Source organism: Puntigrus tetrazona, unplaced genomic scaffold (assembly GCF_018831695.1).
Source record: "Puntigrus tetrazona isolate hp1 unplaced genomic scaffold, ASM1883169v1 S000000997, whole genome shotgun sequence".
NCBI lineage: Eukaryota > Metazoa > Chordata > Actinopteri > Cypriniformes > Cyprinidae > Puntigrus > Puntigrus tetrazona.
In genome coordinates, this window is record NW_025048592.1 from 1 (window position 1) to 20,862 (window position 20,862).

The 20,862-nt window shown below is 42.7% G+C and overlaps 6 non-coding genes and 25 pseudogenes across 6 annotated transcripts; all 31 read right to left on the bottom strand.

Moving 5' to 3' along the window:
- Positions 1–3,533: 3,533 nt before the first annotated feature.
- On the bottom strand, positions 3,534–3,652 carry LOC122339778 (annotated as a pseudogene).
- A 270-nt stretch (positions 3,653–3,922) lies between these two features.
- Positions 3,923–4,041, bottom strand: LOC122339870 (annotated as a pseudogene).
- A 272-nt stretch (positions 4,042–4,313) lies between these two features.
- Positions 4,314–4,432, bottom strand: LOC122339839 (annotated as a pseudogene).
- Positions 4,433–4,702: 270 nt separating this feature from the next.
- On the bottom strand, positions 4,703–4,821 carry LOC122339840 (annotated as a pseudogene).
- Positions 4,822–5,094: 273 nt separating this feature from the next.
- Positions 5,095–5,213, bottom strand: LOC122339760 (annotated as a pseudogene).
- A 274-nt stretch (positions 5,214–5,487) lies between these two features.
- On the bottom strand, positions 5,488–5,607 carry LOC122339755 (annotated as a pseudogene).
- Positions 5,608–5,880: 273 nt separating this feature from the next.
- LOC122339841 lies at positions 5,881–5,999 on the bottom strand (annotated as a pseudogene).
- A 275-nt stretch (positions 6,000–6,274) lies between these two features.
- Positions 6,275–6,393, bottom strand: LOC122339751. Its single transcript, XR_006250049.1, has one exon. It is a non-coding gene; the product is annotated as a 5S ribosomal RNA (ribosomal RNA).
- Positions 6,394–6,666: 273 nt separating this feature from the next.
- On the bottom strand, positions 6,667–6,785 carry LOC122339842 (annotated as a pseudogene).
- A 273-nt stretch (positions 6,786–7,058) lies between these two features.
- On the bottom strand, positions 7,059–7,177 carry LOC122339831. Its single transcript, XR_006250060.1, has one exon. It is a non-coding gene; the product is annotated as a 5S ribosomal RNA (ribosomal RNA).
- A 272-nt stretch (positions 7,178–7,449) lies between these two features.
- LOC122339767 lies at positions 7,450–7,568 on the bottom strand (annotated as a pseudogene).
- A 275-nt stretch (positions 7,569–7,843) lies between these two features.
- LOC122339843 lies at positions 7,844–7,962 on the bottom strand. The gene has a single exon (XR_006250067.1). It is a non-coding gene; the product is annotated as a 5S ribosomal RNA (ribosomal RNA).
- A 274-nt stretch (positions 7,963–8,236) lies between these two features.
- On the bottom strand, positions 8,237–8,355 carry LOC122339855. Its single transcript, XR_006250068.1, has one exon. It is a non-coding gene; the product is annotated as a 5S ribosomal RNA (ribosomal RNA).
- Positions 8,356–8,629: 274 nt separating this feature from the next.
- Positions 8,630–8,750, bottom strand: LOC122339819 (annotated as a pseudogene).
- Positions 8,751–9,025: 275 nt separating this feature from the next.
- On the bottom strand, positions 9,026–9,141 carry LOC122339816 (annotated as a pseudogene).
- Positions 9,142–9,414: 273 nt separating this feature from the next.
- Positions 9,415–9,533, bottom strand: LOC122339844 (annotated as a pseudogene).
- A 274-nt stretch (positions 9,534–9,807) lies between these two features.
- On the bottom strand, positions 9,808–9,922 carry LOC122339805 (annotated as a pseudogene).
- A 273-nt stretch (positions 9,923–10,195) lies between these two features.
- Positions 10,196–10,314, bottom strand: LOC122339845 (annotated as a pseudogene).
- Positions 10,315–10,588: 274 nt separating this feature from the next.
- LOC122339846 lies at positions 10,589–10,707 on the bottom strand (annotated as a pseudogene).
- A 276-nt stretch (positions 10,708–10,983) lies between these two features.
- Positions 10,984–11,102, bottom strand: LOC122339766 (annotated as a pseudogene).
- Positions 11,103–11,377: 275 nt separating this feature from the next.
- On the bottom strand, positions 11,378–11,496 carry LOC122339854 (annotated as a pseudogene).
- Positions 11,497–11,769: 273 nt separating this feature from the next.
- On the bottom strand, positions 11,770–11,888 carry LOC122339867. Its single transcript, XR_006250069.1, has one exon. It is a non-coding gene; the product is annotated as a 5S ribosomal RNA (ribosomal RNA).
- Positions 11,889–12,160: 272 nt separating this feature from the next.
- Positions 12,161–12,278, bottom strand: LOC122339759 (annotated as a pseudogene).
- Positions 12,279–16,123: 3,845 nt separating this feature from the next.
- Positions 16,124–16,242, bottom strand: LOC122339762 (annotated as a pseudogene).
- Positions 16,243–16,923: 681 nt separating this feature from the next.
- Positions 16,924–17,043, bottom strand: LOC122339827 (annotated as a pseudogene).
- A 276-nt stretch (positions 17,044–17,319) lies between these two features.
- On the bottom strand, positions 17,320–17,441 carry LOC122339825 (annotated as a pseudogene).
- Positions 17,442–18,109: 668 nt separating this feature from the next.
- Positions 18,110–18,227, bottom strand: LOC122339774 (annotated as a pseudogene).
- A 277-nt stretch (positions 18,228–18,504) lies between these two features.
- On the bottom strand, positions 18,505–18,621 carry LOC122339811 (annotated as a pseudogene).
- A 270-nt stretch (positions 18,622–18,891) lies between these two features.
- LOC122339776 lies at positions 18,892–19,013 on the bottom strand (annotated as a pseudogene).
- Positions 19,014–19,285: 272 nt separating this feature from the next.
- Positions 19,286–19,404, bottom strand: LOC122339758. Its single transcript, XR_006250050.1, has one exon. It is a non-coding gene; the product is annotated as a 5S ribosomal RNA (ribosomal RNA).
- A 1,085-nt stretch (positions 19,405–20,489) lies between these two features.
- On the bottom strand, positions 20,490–20,609 carry LOC122339822 (annotated as a pseudogene).
- Between the last annotated feature and the right edge of the window lie 253 nt (positions 20,610–20,862).

The window sequence follows — 20,862 nt, forward strand, 5'->3', positions numbered from 1 at the left end:
CATGGAGTCACACATACAACACAATACAAAAGAACTCACATATTGAGCTAAGACAGTGTCTTAACCACATAAAGTGCAAAGTGTGCGGACTAGTGCAAACAGCAAGGAGTAGAGTGCAAACCCAGTGTGCAAACTAGTGCAAACAGTGCAAAGACATAATTAGTGCAAGGCAAAGACATACTTAGTGCAAGAACACAAAAACAAACAGCAATAAATATGAGGTTCACAACAATAAATATGACGTGCAAGAATGTTTATGGGACAGGAAGGCCATTCAGGTGTGGTTATTGAGGAGTCTGATGGCCTGTGGAAAGAAACTATTCAGCAGTCTGGCTGTGTGAGGGCCCGACTGCTCCGGCACCTTTTTCCAGATGGAAGGAGGGTGAATAATGTGTGTGAGGGGTGTGGGGTCCTGTACTATATTGTGGGCTTTATGGATGCAGCGTGTGGTGTAGATGTCCATGATAGAGGGCAGAGAGACGCTAATGATCTTTTCGGCTGTCCTCACTATCCTTTGGAGGGTCTTGCGAGCCGATACGGTGCAATTTCCAAACCAGGCAGTGATGCAGCTGGACAGGACGCTCTCAATAGTCCCCCTATAGAACATAGTCAGGATGGGTGGAGGGAGATGAGCTTTCCTTAGCCTCCTCAAGAAGTAGAGGCGCTGCTGGGCTTTCTTGGTGATGGAGCTGGTGTTGGAGTGACCAGGTGAAGTTATCCGCCAGATGGACACCAAGGAATTTGGTGCTCTGACGGTCTCCACCTTGGACCCGCTCGATGGACAGCGGAGAATGGTCACTTTTGCTCGCTTGAAGTCAACAATCATCTCCTTTGTCTTGTCGACGCTCAGAGATAGATTGTTGGCTCTACACCGTTGTGAGCTGCTGCACCTCATCTCTGTATGCTGACTCCGCCGTTCTTGCTGATGAGACCCACCACTGTCGTGTCATCAGCGAACTTGATGATGTGATTGAGCTGTGCATCGCTGCACAGTCGTGAGTCAGCAAGGTGAACAGCAGTGACTGAGCACACAGCCCTGAGGAGCCTCCAGTGTTCAGTGTGGTGGTGCTGGAGATGCTGTTCCCGATCCGGACTGACTGAGGTCTGCCTGTCAGAAAGTCCAGGATCCAGTTGCAGAGAGAGGTGTTCAGGCCCAGCAGGCTTAGTTTCTCTATCAGTTGCTGAGGGATGATGGTGTTGAATGCTGAGCTGAAGTCAATGAACAGCATTCGGACGTAGTTTCCTTTGAGTCCAGATGAGAGGGCGAGATGGAGGGTTGTGGTGATAGCATCGTCCGTGAGAGCGGTTTGGACGGCACGCAAACTGTAATGGGTCAAGTGAAGGTGGTAGTTGTGACTTGATGTGCCTCATGACAAGCCTCTCGAAGCATTTCATCACAATAGGTGTGAGTGCGACGGACGATAGTCATTGAGGCACGAAACCACAGACTTCTAGGCACCGGGACAATTGTTGTTGTTTTGAGGCACGTTGGAATAACAGAGCTGCTCAGAGAGATATTGAAGATATCAGTGAAGACATCCGCTAGCTGCTCTGCACACTCCTTTGAGTACTCTGCCTGAATGTTGTCCGGTCCAGCAGACTTCCGTGGGTTAACTCTATAAAGTGTTTTCCTCACGTCAGCTGTGGTGAAGCAGAGTACCGGTCGTTGGTACGAGGGGTGGACTTCCTCACCGTTGTTTTGTTCTGTGCCTCAAAACGTGCGTGAGAAGTCATTCAGCGCATCTGGTAGGAGGCGCCACCATCACAGACAGGTGGAGTTGTCTTGTAGTTGGTGACCGCTGAATGCCCTGCCATATGCGCCGTGAGTCACTGCTGTTCTGGAAGTGGCCGTGGATTCTTTTAGCATAAGCGCCGCTTTGCTTCTCTGATAGCTTCGGGACAGTTTAGCCCTCGCTGTTTTTAGGCAGCCCGGTCCTTTGCTCTGAAGGCGGTCTCGCTCATTCAGGAGAGCACGCGACGTTAGCTGCTCATCCACGGCTTCCGGTTAGAACGCAGTGGTGATGGTCTTGAGACGGTCACATCATCAATGCACTTCGATGTAGCCAGTCACTGATGATGTGTACTCCTCCAAGTCAATGGAATCGCCGTTGGTTGCAGCTTCCTAAATATTACCCAGTCAGTACACTCAAAACAGTCCTGAAGAGCAGAGATGGATCCTGCTGGCCAGATTTTAATCTGTTTCAGAACCGGTTTAGAGCGCCTGATGAGTGGTCTGTATGCTGGAATCAACATAACAGAGATGTGGTCTGAGTAGCCGAGGTGGGGCGGGCTCCGCACGATACGCGCGCCGGGAATGTTTGTGTAAACAAGATCCAGCGTGTTCGCTCCTCTCGTAGCAAAGTCCACATGCTGATAGAATTTAGGAGCACTGTTTTGAGATTTGCGTGATTGAAATCTCCGCGATGATAAACAGTCCATCGGGTGAGCGTTCTGCAGCTCGCTAATAGCTTTGTACAGCTCGCCAGAGCCTCCTTCGCATTAGCGCTGGGTGGAATGTAACTCCAATGGTGTAGACGGTGGTGAATTCCCGGGTAGATAAAAAGGTCTGCATTTGACAACAATGAACTCCACTAGCGATGAGCAATAGTTCGATATAAGCACAGAGTCCTTGCACCATTCCGTGTTGATATAAACGCACACGCCACCACCGCGAGTCTTTCCACACAGTGCGCATTCCTGTCGGCACGAAAATGCGGTTAGCCCGGTTAGCTGAATGGCGTGTCCGAACTCTGTCGCTGAGCCACGCTTCCGTAAAGACAAAGACGCAGCAATCCCTATACTCACGCCGTGTTGCTCGGTGAAGTCGAATGTAGTCCATCTTATTGTCGAAAGTGAACAGACGCTGGACAGAAAGATGGAGGGGAGTGCTGGCCGGGCTAGGGTTAGCGGTTAACCTAGCACGACACCCGCCTGCTTATCGCGCTCGCTTCCTCGAACACCGCTTGCGCGCTCCTTTCCCCGACTTCGCATCAGGAGACACCGGCGACTGAGGGCCTGGTCCGCGCAGCAAGCCGAGGTCCCGAGTCCGCGCGGCAACGCCGCCGCCAGATTAGTTGTTGCGTGGTTTCTGAGTAGTTTCAGTATCTGGTGGTCGTATGCGCGGACACAACTGTCGTTGGTATCCATGCCCTACGAAATTTTGGCGGAAGCATACAAAATAACGCCTTGAACAAACAAAAAACACCATTTTGGTTCCGGAGTGGCCGCTGCGTGAACAGGGTGGTATGGCCGTAAGCAAATGCTGCTGCAAAAAGCCCCCTATTTTAAGGTGAGGCACACTAAGTGCCATTATACTAGATAAGTAATGAATGAAATACAAAAAAATACTTCAAAATGAGCTACATTAAAGATAAGAGCATTAGTTAAGTAGTTAAAAACAGTCAAACTCTGTTTAAAGAACAGCTACTTTAAAGGCAATTGAATTAAATAAGCAGTAAGGGAAAGCAAAGAGCTGGTCAAACTTTGGCCACACTAAGGGCCAGTGTATTAGATAAGTAGTGAAAAAACTCAAAAACTTACAGCACCTGGTATTCCTAGGCAGTCTCCCATCCAAGTACTAACTAGGCCCAACTCTGCTTAGCTTCTGAGATTAGACAAGATCAGGCGTGAACAGGGTGGGATGGCCGTAAGCTAAAGCTGCTGCAAAAAGCCCCTATTTTAAGGTGAGGCACACTAATGCCATTATACTAGATAAGTAATGAATGAAATACAAAAATACTTCAAAATGAGCTACATTAAAGATAAGAGCATTAGTTAAGTAGTTAAAAACAGTCAAACTCTGTTTAAAGAACAGCTACTTTAAAGGCAATTGAATTAAATAAGCAGTAAGGGAAAGCAAAGAGCTGGTCAAACTTTGGCCACACTAAGGGCCAGTGTATTAGATAAGTAGTGAAAAACTCAAAACTTACAGCACCTGGTATTCCTAGGCAGTCTCCCATCCAAGTACTAACTAGGCCCAACTCTGCTTAGCTTCAGAGATCAGACGAGATCAGGCGTGAACAGGGTGGGATGGCCGTAAGCTTAAAGCTGCTGCAAAAAGCCCCTATTTTAAGGTGAGGCACACTAAGTGCCATTATACTAGATAAGTAATGAATGAAATACAAAAAATACTTCAAAATGAGCTACATTAAAGATAAGAGCATTAGTTAAGTAGTTAAAACAGTCAAACTCTGTTTAAAGAACAGCTATTTTAAAGGCAATTGAATTAAATAAGCAGTAAGGGAAAGCAAAGAGCTGGTCAAACTTTGGCCACACTAAGGGCCAGTGTATTAGATAAGTAGTGAAAAACTCAAAACTTACAGCACCTGGTATTCCTAGGCAGTCTCCCATCCAAGTACTAACTAGGCCCAACTCTGCTTAGCTTCTGAGATCAGACGAGATCAGGCGTGAACAGGGTGGGATGGCCGTAAGCAAAGCTGCTGCAAAAGCCCCTATTTTAAGGTGAGGCACACTAAGTGCCATTATACTAGATAAGTAATGAATGAAATACAAAAATACTTCAAAATGAGCTACATTAAAGATAAGAGCATTAGTTAAGTAGTTAAAAACAGTCAAACTCTGTTTAAAGAACAGCTACTTTAAAGGCAATTGAATTAAATAAGCAGTAAGGGAAAGCAAAGAGCTGGTCAAACTTTGGCCACACTAAGGGCCAGTGTATTAGATAAGTAGTGAAAAACTCAAAAACTTACAGCACCTGGTATTCCTAGGCAGTCTCCCATCCAAGTACTAACTAGGCCCAACTCTGCTTAGCTTCTGAGATCAGACGAGATCAGGCGTGAACAGGGTGGGATGGCCGTAAGCTAAAGCTGCTGCAAAAGCCCCTATTTTAAGGTGAGGCACACTAAGTGCCATTATACTAGATAAGTAATGAATGAAATACAAAAAATACTTCAAAATGAGCTACATTAAAGATAAGAGCATTAGTTAAGTAGTTAAAAACAGTCAAACTCTGTTTAAAGAACAGCTACTTTAAAGGCAATTGAATTAAATAAGCAGTAAGGGAAAGCAAAGAGCTGGTCAAACTTTTTGGCCACACTAAGGGCCAGTGTATTAGATAAGTAGTGAAAAACTCAAAACTTACAGCACCTGGTATTCCTAGGCAGTCTCCCATCCAAGTACTAACTAGGCCCAACTCTGCTTAGCTTCTGAGATCAGACGAGATCAGGCGTGAACAGGGTGGTATGGCCGTGTTTCTTAAAGCTGCTGCAAAAGCCCCTATTTTAAGGTGAGGCACACTAAGTGCCATTATACTAGATGAGTAATGAATGAAATACAAAAAAATACTTCAAAATGAGCTACATTAAAGATAAGAGCATTAGTTAAGTAGTTAAAAACAGTCAAACTCTGTTTAAAGAACAGCTACTTTAAAGGCAATTGAATTAAATAAGCAGTAAGGGAAAGCAAAGAGCTGGTCAAACTTTGGCCACACTAAGGGCCAGTGTATTAGATAAGTAGTGAAAAACTCAAAACTTACAGCACCTGGTATTCCTAGGCAGTCTCCCCATCCAAGTACTAACTAGGCCCAACTCTGCTTAGCTTCTGAGATCAGACGAGATCAGGCGTGAACAGGGTGGTATGGCTGTAAGCAAAAGCTGCTGCAAAAGCCCCCTATTTTAAGGTGAGGCACACTAAGTGCCATTATACTAGATAAGTAATGAATGAAATACAAAAAAATACTTCAAAATGAGCTACATTAAAGATAAGAGCATTAGTTAAGTAGTTAAAAACAGTCAAACTCTGTTTAAAGAACAGCTACTTTAAAGGCAATTGAATTAAATAAGCAGTAAGGGAAAGCAAAGAGCTGGTCAAACTTTGGCCACACTAAGGGCCAGTGTATTAGATAAGTAGTGAAAAACTCAAAACTTACAGCACCTGGTATTCCTAGGCAGTCTCCCATCCAAGTACTAACTAGGCCCAACTCTGCTTAGCTTCTGAGATCAGACGAGATCAGGCGTGAACAGGGTGGGATGGCCGTAAGCGCAAAGCTGCTGCAAAAAGCCCCTATTTTAAGGTGAGGCACACTAAGTGCCATTATACTAGATAAGTAATGAATGAAATACAAAAAAATACTTCAAAATGAGCTACATTAAAGATAAGAGCATTAGTTAAGTAGTTAAAAACAGTCAAACTCTGTTTAAAGAACAGCTACTTTAAAGGCAATTGAATTAAATAAGCAGTAAGGGAAAGCAAAGAGCTGGTCAAACTTTGGCCACACTAAGGGCCAGTGTATTAGATAAGTAGTGAAAAACTCAAAAACTTACAGCACCTGGTATTCCTAGGCAGTCTCCCATCCAAGTACTAACTAGGCCCAACTCTGCTTAGCTTCTGAGATCAGACGAGATCAGGCGTGAACAGGGTGGTATGGCCGTAAGCTTAAAGCTGCTGCAAAAAGCCCCTATTTTAAGGTGAGGCACACTAAGTGCCATTATACTAGATAAGTAATGAATGAAATACAAAAATACTTCAAAATGAGCTACATTAAAGATAAGAGCATTAGTTAAGTAGTTAAAAACAGTCAAACTCTGTTTAAAGAACAGCTACTTTAAAGGCAATTGAATTAAATAAGCAGTAAGGGAAAGCAAAGAGCTGGTCAAACTTTGGCCACACTAAGGGCCAGTGTATTAGATAAGTAGTGAAAAACTCAAAAACTTACAGCACCTGGTATTCCTAGGCAGTCTCCCATCCAAGTACTAACTAGGCCCAACTCTGCTTAGCTTCTGAGATCAGACGAGATCAGGCGTGAACAGGGTGGGATGGCCGTAAGCTAAAGCTGCTGCAAAAGCCCCCTATTTTAAGGTGAGGCACACTAAGTGCCATTATACTAGATAAGTAATGAATGAAATACAAAAAAATACTTCAAAATGAGCTACATTAAAGATAAGAGCATTAGTTAAGTAGTTAAAAACAGTCAAACTCTGTTTAAAGAACAGCTACTTTAAAGGCAATTGAATTAAATAAGCAGTAAGGGAAAGCAAAGAGCTGGTCAAACTTTGGCCACACTAAGGGCCAGTGTATTAGATAAGTAGTGAAAAACTCAAAACTTACAGCACCTGGTATTCCTAGGCAGTCTCCCATCCAAGTACTAACTAGGCCCAACTCTGCTTAGCTTCTGAGATCAGACGAGATCAGGCGTGAACAGGGTGGTATGGCCGTAAGCGCAAGCTGCTGCAAAAAGCCCCTATTTTAAGGTGAGGCACACTAAGTGCCATTATACTAGATAAGTAATGAATGAAATACAAAAATACTTCAAAATGAGCTACATTAAAGATAAGAGCATTAGTTAAGTAGTTAAAAACAGTCAAACTCTGTTTAAAGAACAGCTACTTTAAAGGCAATTGAATTAAATAAGCAGTAAGGGAAAGCAAAGAGCTGGTCAAACTTTGGCCACACTAAGGGCCAGTGTATTAGATAAGTAGTGAAAAAACTCAAAACTTACAGCACCTGGTATTCCTAGGCAGTCTCCCATCCAAGTACTAACTAGGCCCAACTCTGCTTAGCTTCTGAGATCAGACGAGATCAGGCGTGAACAGGGTGGGATGGCCGTGAAGCTAAAGCTGCTGCAAAAAGCCCCCTATTTTAAGGTGAGGCACACTAAGTGCCATTATACTAGATAAGTAATGAATGAAATACAAAAAATACTTCAAAATGAGCTACATTAAAGATAAGAGCATTAGTTAAGTAGTTAAAAACAGTCAAACTCTGTTTAAAGAACAGCTACTTTAAAGGCAATTGAATTAAATAAGCAGTAAGGGAAAGCAAAGAGCTGGTCAAACTTTGGCCACACTAAGGGCCAGTGTATTAGATAAGTAGTGAAAAACTCAAAAACTTACAGCACCTGGTATTCCTAGGCAGTCTCCCATCCAAGTACTAACTAGGCCCAACTCTGCTTAGCTTCTGAGATCAGACGAGATCAGGCGTGAACAGGGTGGTATGGCCGTAAGCTAAAAGCTGCTGCAAAAGCCCCTATTTTAAGGTGAGGCACACTAAGTGCCATTATACTAGATAAGTAATGAATGAAATACAAAAAAATACTTCAAAATGAGCTACATTAAAGATAAGAGCATTAGTTAAGTAGTTAAAAACAGTCAAACTCTGTTTAAAGAACAGCTACTTTAAAGGCAATTGAATTAAATAAGCAGTAAGGGAAAGCAAAGAGCTGGTCAAACTTTGGCCACACTAAGGGCCAGTGTATTAGATAAGTAGTGAAAAACTCAAAAACTTACAGCACCTGGTATTCCTAGGCAGTCTCCCATCCAAGTACTAACTAGGCCCAACTCTGCTTAGCTTCTGAGATCAGACGAGATCAGGCGTGAACAGGGTGGTATGGCCGTAAGCCAAAGCTGCTGCAAAAAGCCCCCTATTTTAAGGTGAGGCACACTAAGTGCCATTATACTAGATAAGTAATGAATGAAATACAAAAATACTTCAAAATGAGCTACATTAAAGATAAGAGCATTAGTTAAGTAGTTAAAAACAGTCAAACTCTGTTTAAAGAACAGCTACTTTAAAGGCAATTGAATTAAATAAGCAGTAAGGGAAAGCAAAGAGCTGGTCAAACTTTGGCCACACTAAGGGCCAGTGTATTAGATAAGTAGTGAAAAAACTCAAAAACTTACAGCACCTGGTATTCCTAGGCAGTCTCCCATCCAAGTACTAACTAGGCCCAACTCTGCTTAGCTTCTGAGATCAGACGAGAGATCAGGCGTGAACATGGTGGTATGGTCAGAAGCGCAAAGCTGCTGCAAAAAGCCCCTATTTTAAGGTGAGGCACACTAAGTGCCATTATACTAGATAAGTAATGAATGAAATACAAAAAATACTTCAAAATGAGCTACATTAAAGATAAGAGCATTAGTTAAGTAGTTAAAAACAGTCAAACTCTGTTTAAAGAACAGCTACTTTAAAGGCAATTGAATTAAATAAGCAGTAAGGGAAAGCAAAGAGCTGGTCAAACTTTGGCCACACTAAGGGCCAGTGTATTAGATAAGTAGTGAAAAAACTCAAAAACTTACAGCACCTGGTATTCCTAGGCAGTCTCCCATCCAAGTACTAACTAGGCCCAACTCTGCTTAGCTTCTGAGATCAGACGATCAGGCGTGAACAGGTGGGATGGCCGTAAGCTGAAAGCTGCTGCAAAAAGCCCCTATTTTAAGGTGAGGCACACTAAGTGCCATTATACTAGATAAGTAATGAATGAAATACAAAAATACTTCAAAATGAGCTACATTAAAGATAAGAGCATTAGTTAAGTAGTTAAAAACAGTCAAACTCTGTTTAAAGAACAGCTACTTTAAAGGCAATTGAATTAAATAAGCAGTAAGGGAAAGCAAAGAGCTGGTCAAACTTTGGCCACACTAAGGGCCAGTGTATTAGATAAGTAGTGAAAAACTCAAAAACTTACAGCACCTGGTATTCCTAGGCAGTCTCCCATCCAAGTACTAACTAGGCCCAACTCTGCTTAGCTTCTGAGATCAGACGAGATCAGGCGTGAACAGGGTGGGATGGCCGTAAGCTAAAGCTGCTGCAAAAGCCCCTATTTTAAGGTGAGGCACACTAAGTGCCATTATACTAGATAAGTAATGAATGAAATACAAAAAAATACTTCAAAATGAGCTACATTAAAGATAAGAGCATTAGTTAAGTAGTTAAAAACAGTCAAACTCTGTTTAAAGAACAGCTACTTTAAAGGCAATTGAATTAAATAAGCAGTAAGGGAAAGCAAAGAGCTGGTCAAACTTTGGCCACACTAAGGGCCAGTGTATTAGATAAGTAGTGAAAAAACTCAAAAACTTACAGCACCTGGTATTCCTAGGCAGTCTCCCATCCAAGTACTAACTAGGCCCAACTCTGCTTAGCTTCTGAGATCAGACGAGATCAGGCGTGAACAGGGATGGCCGTAAGCGAAAGCTGCTGCAAAAGCCCCTATTTTAAGGTGAGGCACACTAAGTGCCATTATACTAGATAAGTAATGAATGAAATACAAAAAATACTTCAAAATGAGCTACATTAAAGATAAGAGCATTAGTTAAGTAGTTAAAAACAGTCAAACTCTGTTTAAAGAACAGCTACTTTAAAGGCAATTGAATTAAATAAGCAGTAAGGGAAAGCAAAGAGCTGGTCAAACTTTGGCCACACTAAGGGCCAGTGTATTAGATAAGTAGTGAAAAAACTCAAAAACTTACAGCACCTGGTATTCCTAGGCAGTCTCCCATCCAAGTACTAACTAGGCCCAACTCTGCTTAGCTTCTGAGATCAGACGAGATCAGGCGTGAACAGGGTGGGATGGCCGTAAGCGAAAGCTGCTGCAAAAGCCCCTATTTTAAGGTGAGGCACACTAAGTGCCATTATACTAGATAAGTAATGAATGAAATACAAAAAAATACTTCAAAATGAGCTACATTAAAGATAAGAGCATTAGTTAAGTAGTTAAAAACAGTCAAACTCTGTTTAAAGAACAGCTACTTTAAAGGCAATTGAATTAAATAAGCAGTAAGGGAAAGCAAAGAGCTGGTCAAACTTTGGCCACACTAAGGGCCAGTGTATTAGATAAGTAGTGAAAAAACTCAAAAACTTACAGCACCTGGTATTCCTAGGCAGTCTCCCATCCAAGTACTAACTAGGCCCAACTCTGCTTAGCTTCTGAGATCAGACGAGATCAGGCGTGAACAGGGTGGGATGGCCGTAAGCAAAAGCTGCTGCAAAAAGCCCCCTATTTTAAGGTGAGGCACACTAAGTGCCATTATACTAGATAAGTAATGAATGAAATACAAAAAAATACTTCAAAATGAGCTACATTAAAGATAAGAGCATTAGTTAAGTAGTTAAAAACAGTCAAACTCTGTTTAAAGAACAGCTGCTTTAAAGGCAATTGAATTAAAAAAGCAGTAAGAGAAAGCAAAGAGCTGGTCAAACTTTGGCCACACTAAGGGCCAGTGTATTAGATAAGTAGTGAAAAAACTCAAAAACTTACAGCACCTGGTATTCCTAGGCAGTCTCCCATCCAAGTACTAACTAGGCCCAACTCTGCTTAGCTTCTGAGATCAGACGAGATCAGGCGTGAACAGGGTGGTATGGCCGTGTAGCTTAAAGCTGCTGCAAAAGCCCCCTATTTTAAGGTGAGGCACACTAAGTGCCATTATACTAGATAAGTAATGAATGAAATACAAAAAAATACTTCAAAATGAGCTACATTAAAGATAAGAGCATTAGTTAAGTAGTTAAAAACAGTCAAACTCTGTTTAAAGAACAGCTACTTTAAAGGCAATTGAATTAAATAAGCAGTAAGGGAAAGCAAAGAGCTGGTCAAACTTTGGCCACACTAAGGGCCAGTGTATTAGATAAGTAGTGAAAAACTCAAAACTTACAGCACCTGGTATTCCTAGGCAGTCTCCCATCCAAGTACTAACTAGGCCCAACTCTGCTTAGCTTCTGAGATCAGACGAGATCAGGCGTGAACAGGGTGGTATGGCAGTAAGCTAAAGCTGCTGCAAAAAGCCCCTATTTTAAGGTGAGGCACACTAAGTGCCATTATACTAGATAAGTAATGAATGAAATACAAAAAAATACTTCAAAATGAGCTACATTAAAGATAAGAGCATTAGTTAAGTAGTTAAAAACAGTCAAACTCTGTTTAAAGAACAGCTACTTTAAAGGCAATTGAATTAAATAAGCAGTAAGGGAAAGCAAAGAGCTGGTCAAACTTTGGCCACACTAAGGGCCAGTGTATTAGATAAGTAGTGAAAAACTCAAAACTTACAGCACCTGGTATTCCTAGGCAGTCTCCCATCCAAGTACTAACTAGGCCCAACTCTGCTTAGCTTCTGAGATCAGACGAGATCAGGCGTGAACAGGGTGGTATGGCCGTAAGCTGAAAGCTGCTGCAAAAGCCCCTATTTTAAGGTGAGGCACACTAAGTGCCATTATACTAGATAAGTAATGAATGAAATACAAAAAATACTTCAAAATGAGCTACATTAAAGATAAGAGCATTAGTTAAGTAGTTAAAACAGTCAAACTCTGTTTAAAGAACAGCTACTTTAAAGGCAATTGAATTAAATAAGCAGTAAGGGAAAGCAAAGAGCTGGTCAAACTTTGGCCACACTAAGGGCCAGTGTATTAGATAAGTAGTGAAAAACTCAAAAACTTACAGCACCTGGTATTCCTAGGCAGTCTCCCATCCAAGTACTAACTAGGCCCAAAACTGCTTAGCTTCTGAGATCAGACGAGATCAGGCGTGAACAGGTGGGATGGCCGTAAGTAAAAGCTGCTGCAAAAGCCCCCTATTTTAAGGTGAGGCACACTAAGTGCCATTATACTAGATAAGTAATGAATGAAATACAAAAAAATACTTCAAAATGAGCTACATTAAAGATAAGAGCATTAGTTAAGTAGTTAAAAACAGTCAAACTCTGTTTAAAGAACAGCTACTTTAAAGGCAATTGAATTAAATAAGCAGTAAGGGAAAGCAAAGAGCTGGTCAAACTTTGGCCACACTAAGGGCCAGTGTATTAGATAAGTAGTGAAAAAACTCAAAAACTTACAGCACCTGGTATTCCTAGGCAGTCTCCCATCCAAGTACTAACTAGGCCCAACTCTGCTTAGCTTCTGAGATCAGACGAGATCAGGCGTCAAGTCAAGTCAAGTCAAGTCAAGTGGTTTTTATTGTCATTTCAACTACATATAGCTGTGCAGTACATAGTGAAATGAGACAACGTTTCTCCAGGACCTGGTGCTACATGGAGTCACACATACAACACAATACAAAAGAACTCACATATTGAGCTAAGACAGTGTCTTAACCACATAAAGTGCAAAGTGTGCGGACTAGTGCAAACAGCAAGGGAGTAGAGTGCAAACCCAGTGTGCAAACTAGTGCAAACAGTGCAAAGACATAATTAGTGCAAGGCAAAGACATACTTAGTGCAAGAACACAAAAACAAACAGCAATAAATATGAGGTTCACAACAATAAATATGACGTGCAAGAATGTTTATGGGACAGGAAGGCCATTCAGGTGTGGTTATTGAGGAGTCTGATGGCCTGTGGAAAGAAACTATTCAGCAGTCTGGTTGTGAGGGCCCGACTGCTCCGGTACCTTTTTCCAGATGGAAGGAGGGTGAATAATGTGTGTGAGGGGTGTGTGGGGTCCTGTACTATATTGTGGGCTTTATGCGATGCAGCGTGTGGTGTAGATGTCCATGATAGAGGGCAGAGAGACGCCAATGATCTTTTCGGCTGTCCTCACTATCCTTTGGAGGGTCTTGCGAGCCGATACGGTGCAATTTCCAAACCAGGCAGTGATGCAGCTGGACAGGACGCTCTCAATAGTCCCCCTATAGAACATAGTCAGGATGGGTGGAGGGAGATGAGCTTTCCTTAGCCTCCTCAAGAAGTAGAGGCGCTGCTGGGCTTTCTTGGTGATGGAGCTGGTGTTGAGTGACCAGGTGAAGTTATCCGCCAGATGGACACCAAGGAATTTGGTGCTCTTGACGGTCTCCCACCTTGGACCCGTCGATGGACAGCGGAGAATGGTCACTCTTTGCTCGCTTGAAGTCAACAATCATCTCCTTTGTCTTGTCGACGTTCAGAGATAGATTGTTGGCTCTACACCAAGTTGTGAGCTGCTGCACCTCATCTCTGTATGCTGACTCGTCGTTCTTGCTGATGAGACCCACCACTGTCGTGTCATCAGCGAACTTGATGATGTGATTGGAGCTGTGCATCGCTGCACAGTCGTGAGTCAGCAAGGTGAACAGCAGTGGACTGAGCACACAGCCCTGAGGAGCTCCAGTGTTCAGTGTGGTGGTGCTGGAGATGCTGTTCCCGATCCGGACTGACTGAGGTCTGCCTGTCAGAAAGTCCAGGATCCAGTTGCAGAGAGAGGTGTTCAGGCCCAGCAGGCTTAGTTTCTCTATCAGTTGCTGAGGGATGATGGTGTTGAATGCTGAGCTGAAGTCAATGAACAGCATTCGGACGTAGTTTCCCTTTGAGTCCAGATGTGAGAGGCGAGATGGAGGGTTGTGGTGATAGCATCGTCCGTAGAGCGGTTTGGACGGCACGCAAACTGTAATGGGTCAAGTGAAGGTGGTAGTTGTGACTTGATGTGCCTCATGACAAGCCTCTCAAGCATTTCATCACAATAGGTGTGAGTGCGACGGACGATAGTCATTGAGGCACGAAACCACAGACTTCTTAGGCACCGGGACAATTGTTGTTGTTTTGAGGCACGTTGGAATAACAGAGCTGCTCAGAGAGATATTGAAGATATCAGTGAAGACATCCGCTAGCTGCTCTGCACACTCCTTGAGTACTCTGCCTGGAATGTTGTCCGGTCCAGCAGACTTCCGTGGGTTAACTCTATAAAGTGTTTTCCTCACGTCAGCTGTGGTGAAGCAGAGTACCGGGTCGTTGGTACGAGGGGTGGACTTCCTCACCGTTGTTTTGTTCTGTGCCTCAAAACGTGCGTAGAAGTCATTCAGCGCATCTGGTAGGGAGGCGTCACCATCACAGACAGGTGGAGTTGTCTTGTAGTTGGTGACCGCTTGAATGCCCTGCCATATGCGCCGTGAGTCACTGCTGTTCTGGAAGTGGCCGTGGATTCTTTTAGCATAAGCGCGCTTTGCTTCTCTGATAGCTCGGGACAGTTTAGCCCTCGCTGTTTTTAGGGCAGCCCGGTCCTTTGCTCTGAAGGCGAAGTCTCGCTCATTCAGGAGAGCACGACGTTAGCGCTTCATCCACGGCTTCCGGTTAGAACGCAGGGTGATGGTCTTGGAGACGGTCACATCATCAATGCACTTCTCGATGTAGCCAGTCACTGATGATGTGTACTCCTCCAAGTCAATGGAATCGCCGTTGGTTGCAGCTTCCCTAAATATTACCCAGTCAGTACACTCAAAACAGTCCTGAAGAGCAGAGATGGATCCTGCTGGCCAGATTTTAATCTGTTTCAGAACCGGTTTAGAGCGTCTGATGAGTGGTCTGTATGCTGGAATCAACATAACAGAGATGTGGTCTGAGTAGCCGAGGTGGGGCGGGCTCCACGATACGCGCCGGGAATGTTTGTGTAAACAAGATCCAGCGTGTTCGCCTCCTCTCGTAGCAAAGTCCACATGCTGATAGAATTTAGGAGCACTGTTTTGAGATTTGCGTGATTGAAATCTCCGCGATGATAAACAGTCCATCGGGGTGAGCGTTCTGCAGCTCGCTAATAGCTTTGTACAGCTCGCTCAGAGCCTCCTTCGCATTAGCGCTGGGTGGAATGTAAACTCCAATGGTGTAGACGGTGTGAATTCCCGGGTAGATAAAAAGGTCTGCATTTGACAACAATGAACTCCACTAGCGATGAGCAATAGTTCGATATAAGCACAGAGTCCTTGCACCATTCCGTGTTGATATAAACGCACACGCCACCACCGCGAGTCTTTCCACACAGTGCGCATTCCTGTCGGCACGAAATGCGGTTAGCCCGTTAGCTGAATGGCGTGTCCGAACTCTGTCGCTGAGCCACGCTTCCGTGAAGACAAAGACGCAGCAATCCCTATACTCACGCCCGTGTTGCTCGGTGAAGTCGAATGTAGTCCATCTTATTGTCGAGTGAACAGACGTTGGACAGAAAGATGGAGGGGAGTGCTGGCCGCTAGGGTTAGCGGTTAACCTAGCACGGACACCCGCCTGCGCTTACCGCGCGCTTTCCTCGAACACCGCTTATGCGCGCCCTCTTCCCCGGACTTCGCATCAGGAGACACCGATGACTGAGGGCCTGGTCCGCGCAGCGCCGAGGTCCCGAGTCCGCGCAACGCCGTCGCCAGATTAGTTGTTGCGTGGTTTCTGAGTAGTTTCAGTATCTGGTGGTCGTATCTGCGCGACACAACTGTCGCTGGTATCCATGCCCTACGAAATTTTGGCGGAAGCATACAAAATAACGCCTTGAACAAACAAAAACACCATTTTGGTTCCGGAGTGGTTAAAAACAGTCAAACTCTGTTTAAAGAACAGCTACTTTAAAGGCAAATTGAATTAAATAAGCAGTAAGGGAAAGCAAAGAGCTGGTCAAACTTTGGCCACACTAAGGACCAGTGTATTAGATAAGTAGTGAAAAACTCAAAACTTACAGCACCTGGTATTCCTAGGCAGTCTCCCATCCAAGTACTAACTAGGCCCAACTCTGCTTAGCTTCTGAGATTAGACAAGATCAGGCGTGAACAGGGTGGTATGGCCGTAAGCGAAAGCTGCTGCAAAAAGCCCCTATTTTAAGGTGAGGCACACTAAGTGCCATTATACTAGATAAGTAATGAATGAAATACAAAAAATACTTCAAAATGAGCTACATTAAAGATAAGAGCATTAGTTAAGTAGTTAAAAACAGTCAAACTCTGTTTAAAGAACAGCTACTTTAAAGGCAATTGAATTAAATAAGCAGTAAGGGAAAGCAAAGAGCTGGTCAAACTTTGGCTACACTCAAGGGCCAGTGTATTAGATAAGTAGTGAAAAACTCCTCAAAAACTTACAGCACCTGGTATTCCTAGGCAGTCTCTCATCCAAGTACTAACTAGGCCCAACTCTGCTTAGCTTCAGAGATCAGACGAGGATCAGGCGTGAACAGGGTGGGATGGCCGTGGCTGGAAAGCTGCTGCAAAAAGCTCCCTATTTTTAGTTAAGGTGAGGCACACTAAAGTGCCATTATACTAGATAAGTAATGAATGAAATACAAAAAAATACTTCAAAATGAGCTACATTAAAGATAAGAGCATTAGTTAAGTAGTTAAAAACAGTCAAACTCTGTTTAAAGAACAGCTACTTTAAAGGCAATTGAATTAAATAAGCAGTTAGGGAAAGCAAAGAGCTGGTCAAACTTTGGCCACACTAAGGGCCAGTGCATTAGATAAGTAGTAGAAAAACTCAAAAAACTTACAGCACCTGGTATACCTAGGCAGTCTCCCCATCCAAGTACTAACTAGGCCCAACTCTGCTTAGCTTCTGAGATCAGACGAGATCAGGCGTGAACATGGTGGTATGGCCGTGTAGCTGTGACTGCTGCAAAAGCCCCTATTTTAAGGTGAGGCACACTAAGTGCCATTATACTAGATAAGTAATGAATGAAATACAAAAAAATACTTCAAAATGAGCTACATTAAAGATAAGAGCATTAGTTAAGTAGTTAAAAACAGTCAAATCTCTGTTTAAAGAACAGCTACTTTAAAGGCAATTGAATTAAATAAGCAGTAAGGGAAAGCAAAGAGCTGGTCAAACTTTGGCCACACTAAGGGCCAGTGGTATTAGATAAGTAGTGAAAAAACTCAAAACTTACAGCACCTGGTATTCCTAGGCAGTCTCCCCATCAAAAAGTACTAACTAGGCCCAACTCTGCTTAGCTTCTGAGATCAGACGAGATCAGGCGTGAACAGGGTGGGATGGCCGTAGCTAAAGCTGCTGCAAAAAGCCCTTATTTTAAGGTGAGGCACACTAAGTGCCATTATACTAGATGAGTAATGAATGAAATACAAAAAAATACTTCAAAATGAGCTACATTAAAGATAAGAGCATTAGTTAAGTAGTTAAAAACAGTCAAATCTCTGTTTAAAGAACAGCTACTTTAAAGGCAATTGAATTAAATAAGCAGTAAGGGAAAGCAAAGAGCTGGTCAAACTTTGGCCACACTAAGGGCCAGTGTATTAGATAAGTAGTGAAAACTCAAAGACTTACAGCACCTGGTATTCCTAGGCAGTCTCTCCATTCAAGTACTAACTAGGCCCAACTCTGCTTAAGCTTCTGAGATCAGAGGCGAGATCAGGCGTGAACATGGTGGTATGGCTGTAGCTAAAGCTGCTGCAAAAGCCCCTATTTTAAGGTGAGGCACACTATAGTGCCATTATACTAGATAAGTAATGAATGAAATACAAAAAAATACTTCAAAATGAGCTACATTAAAGATAAGAGCATTAGTTAAGTAGTTAAAAACAGTCAAATTCTGTTTAAAGAACAGCTACTTTAAAGGCAATTGAATTAAATAAGCAGTAAGGAAAGCAAAGAGCTGGTCAAACTTGGCCACACACTAAGGGCCAGTGTATTAGATAAGTAGTGAAAAACTCAAAACTTACAGCACCTGGTATTCCTAGGCAGTCTCCCATCCAAGTACTAACTAGGCCCAACTCTGCTTAGCTTCTGAGATCAGACGAGATCAGGCGGAACAGGGTGGGATAGCCGTAAGCTTAAAAGCTGCTGCAAAAGCCCCCTATTTTAAGGTGAGGTACACTAAGTGCCATTATACTAGATAAGTAATGAATGAAATACAAAAAAATACTTCAAAATGAGCTACATTAAAGATAAGAGCATTAGTTAAGTAGTTAAAAACAGTCAAACTCTGTTTAAAGAACAGCTACTTTAAAGGCAATTGAATTAAATAAGCAGTAAGGGAAAAGCAAAGAGCTGGTCAAACTTTGGCCACACTATGGGCCAGTGTATTAGATAAGTAGTGAAAAACTCAAAAACTTACAGCACCTGGTGTTCCTAGGCAGTCTCCCATCCAAGTACTAACTAGGCCCAACTCTGCTTAGCTTCTGAGATCAGACGAGATCAGGCGTGAACAGGTGGTATGGCCGAAGCGCAAAGAGGCTGCAAAAAGCCCCTATTTTAAGGTGAGGCACACTAAGTGCCATTATACTAGATAAGTAATGAATGAAATACAAAAATACTTCAAAATGAGCTACATTAAAGATAAGAGCATTAGTTAAGTAGTTAAAAAGGCAAACTCTGTTTAAAGAACAGCTACTTTAAAGGCAATTGAATTAAATAAGCAGTAAGGGAAAGCAAAGAGCTGGTCAAACTTTGGCCACACTCAGGGCCAGTGTATTAGATAAGTAGTAAAAAACTCAAAACTTACAGCACCTGGTATTCCTAGGCAGCCTCCCATCCAAGTACTAACTAGGCCCAACTCTGCTTAGCTTCTGAGATCAGGACGAGATCAGAAGCGTGAACAGGGTGGTTTGGCCGTAAGCGAATGCTGCTGCAAAAAGCCCCTATTTTTAAGGTGAGGGCACACTAAGTGCCATTATACTAGATAAGTAATGAATGAAATACAAAAATACTTCAAAATGAGCTACATTAAAGATAAGAGCATTAGTTAAGTAGTTAAAACAGTCAAACTCTGTTTAAAGAACAGCTACTTTAAAAGGCAATTGAATTAAATAAGCAGTAAGGAAAGCAAAGAGCTGGTCAAACTTTGGCCACACTAAGGGCCAGAGTATTAGATAAGTAGTGAAAAACTCAAAACTTACAGCACCTGGTATTCCTAGGCAGTCTCCCATCCAAGTACTAACTAGGCCCAACTCTGCTTAGCTTCTGAGATCAGACGAGATCAGGCGTGAACAGGGTGGTATGGCCGTAAGCTAAAGCTGCTGCAAAAGCCCCTATTTTAAGGTGAGGCACACTAAGGTGCCATTATACTAGATAAGTAATGAATGAAATACAAAAAAACTTCAAAATGAGTTTGCTACATTAAGATAAGAGCATTAGTTAAGTAGTTAAAAACAGTCAAACTTCTGTTTAAAGAACAGCTACTTCAAAGGCAATTGAATTAAATAAGCAGTAAGGGGAAAGCAAAGAGCTGGTCAAACTTTTGGGCCACACTAAGGGCCAGTGTATTAGATAAGTAGTGAAAAAACTCAAAAACTTACAGCACCTGGTATTCCTAGGCAGTCTCCTATCCAAGTACTAACCAGGGGCCTCAACTCTGCTTAGCTTCTGGAGATCAGACGCAGATCAGGCGTGAACAGGGTGGTATGGCACGTAGCTTTCTAAAGAGGCTGCAAAAAGCCCCTATTTTAAGGTGAGGCACACTAAGTGCCATTATACTAGATAAGTAATGAATGAAATACAAAAAAATACTCCAAAATGAGCTACATTAAAGATAAGAGCATTAGTTAAGTGAGTTAAAAAAGGCAAAGCTCTGTTTAAAGAACAGCTACTTTAAAGGCAATTGAATTAAATAAACCTTGTAAGGGAAGCAAAGAGTTGGTCAGAACTTTGGCTACACTAAGGGCCAGTGTATTAGATAAGTAGTGAAAAGCCTCAAAAGGCTTACAGCACCTGGTATTCCTAGGCAGTCTCCCCATCCAAGTACTAACTAGGCCTAACTCCTGTTTAGCTACAAAGATCAGACGAGATCAGGCGTGGAACAGGGTGGGATGGCCGTAAGCTAAAGCTGCTGCAAAAAGCCCCTATTTACAGGTGAGGCAATACTAGAAGTGCCATTATACTAGATAAGTAATGGAATGAAATACAAAAAAATACTTCAAAATGAGCTACATTAGAGATAAGAGCATTAGTTAAGTAGTTAAAACAGTCAAACTCTGTTTAAAGAACAGCTACTTTAAAGGCAAATTGAATTAAATATGCAGTGAGGGAAAGCAAAGAGCTGGTCAAACTTGGCCACACTAAGGGCCAGTGTATTAGATAAGTAGTGAAAAACTCAAAACTTACAGCACACCTGGTATTCCTAGGCAGTCTCCCATTCAAGTACTAACTAGGCCCAACTCTGCTTAGCTTCTGAGATCAGACGAGATCAGGCGTGAACAGGTGGTATGGCCGTAGCGCTAAAGCTGCTGCAAAAAGCCCCTATTTTAAGGTGAGGCACACTAAGTGCCATTATACTAGATAAGTAATGAATGAAATACAAAAAATACTTCAAAATGAGCTACATTAAAGATAAGAGCATTAGTTAAGTAGTTAAAAACAGTCAAACTCTGTTTAAAGAACAGCTACTTTAAAGGCAATTGAATTAAATAAGCAGTAAGGGAAAGCAAAGAGCTGGTCAAACTTTGGCCACACTAAGGGCCAGTGTATTAG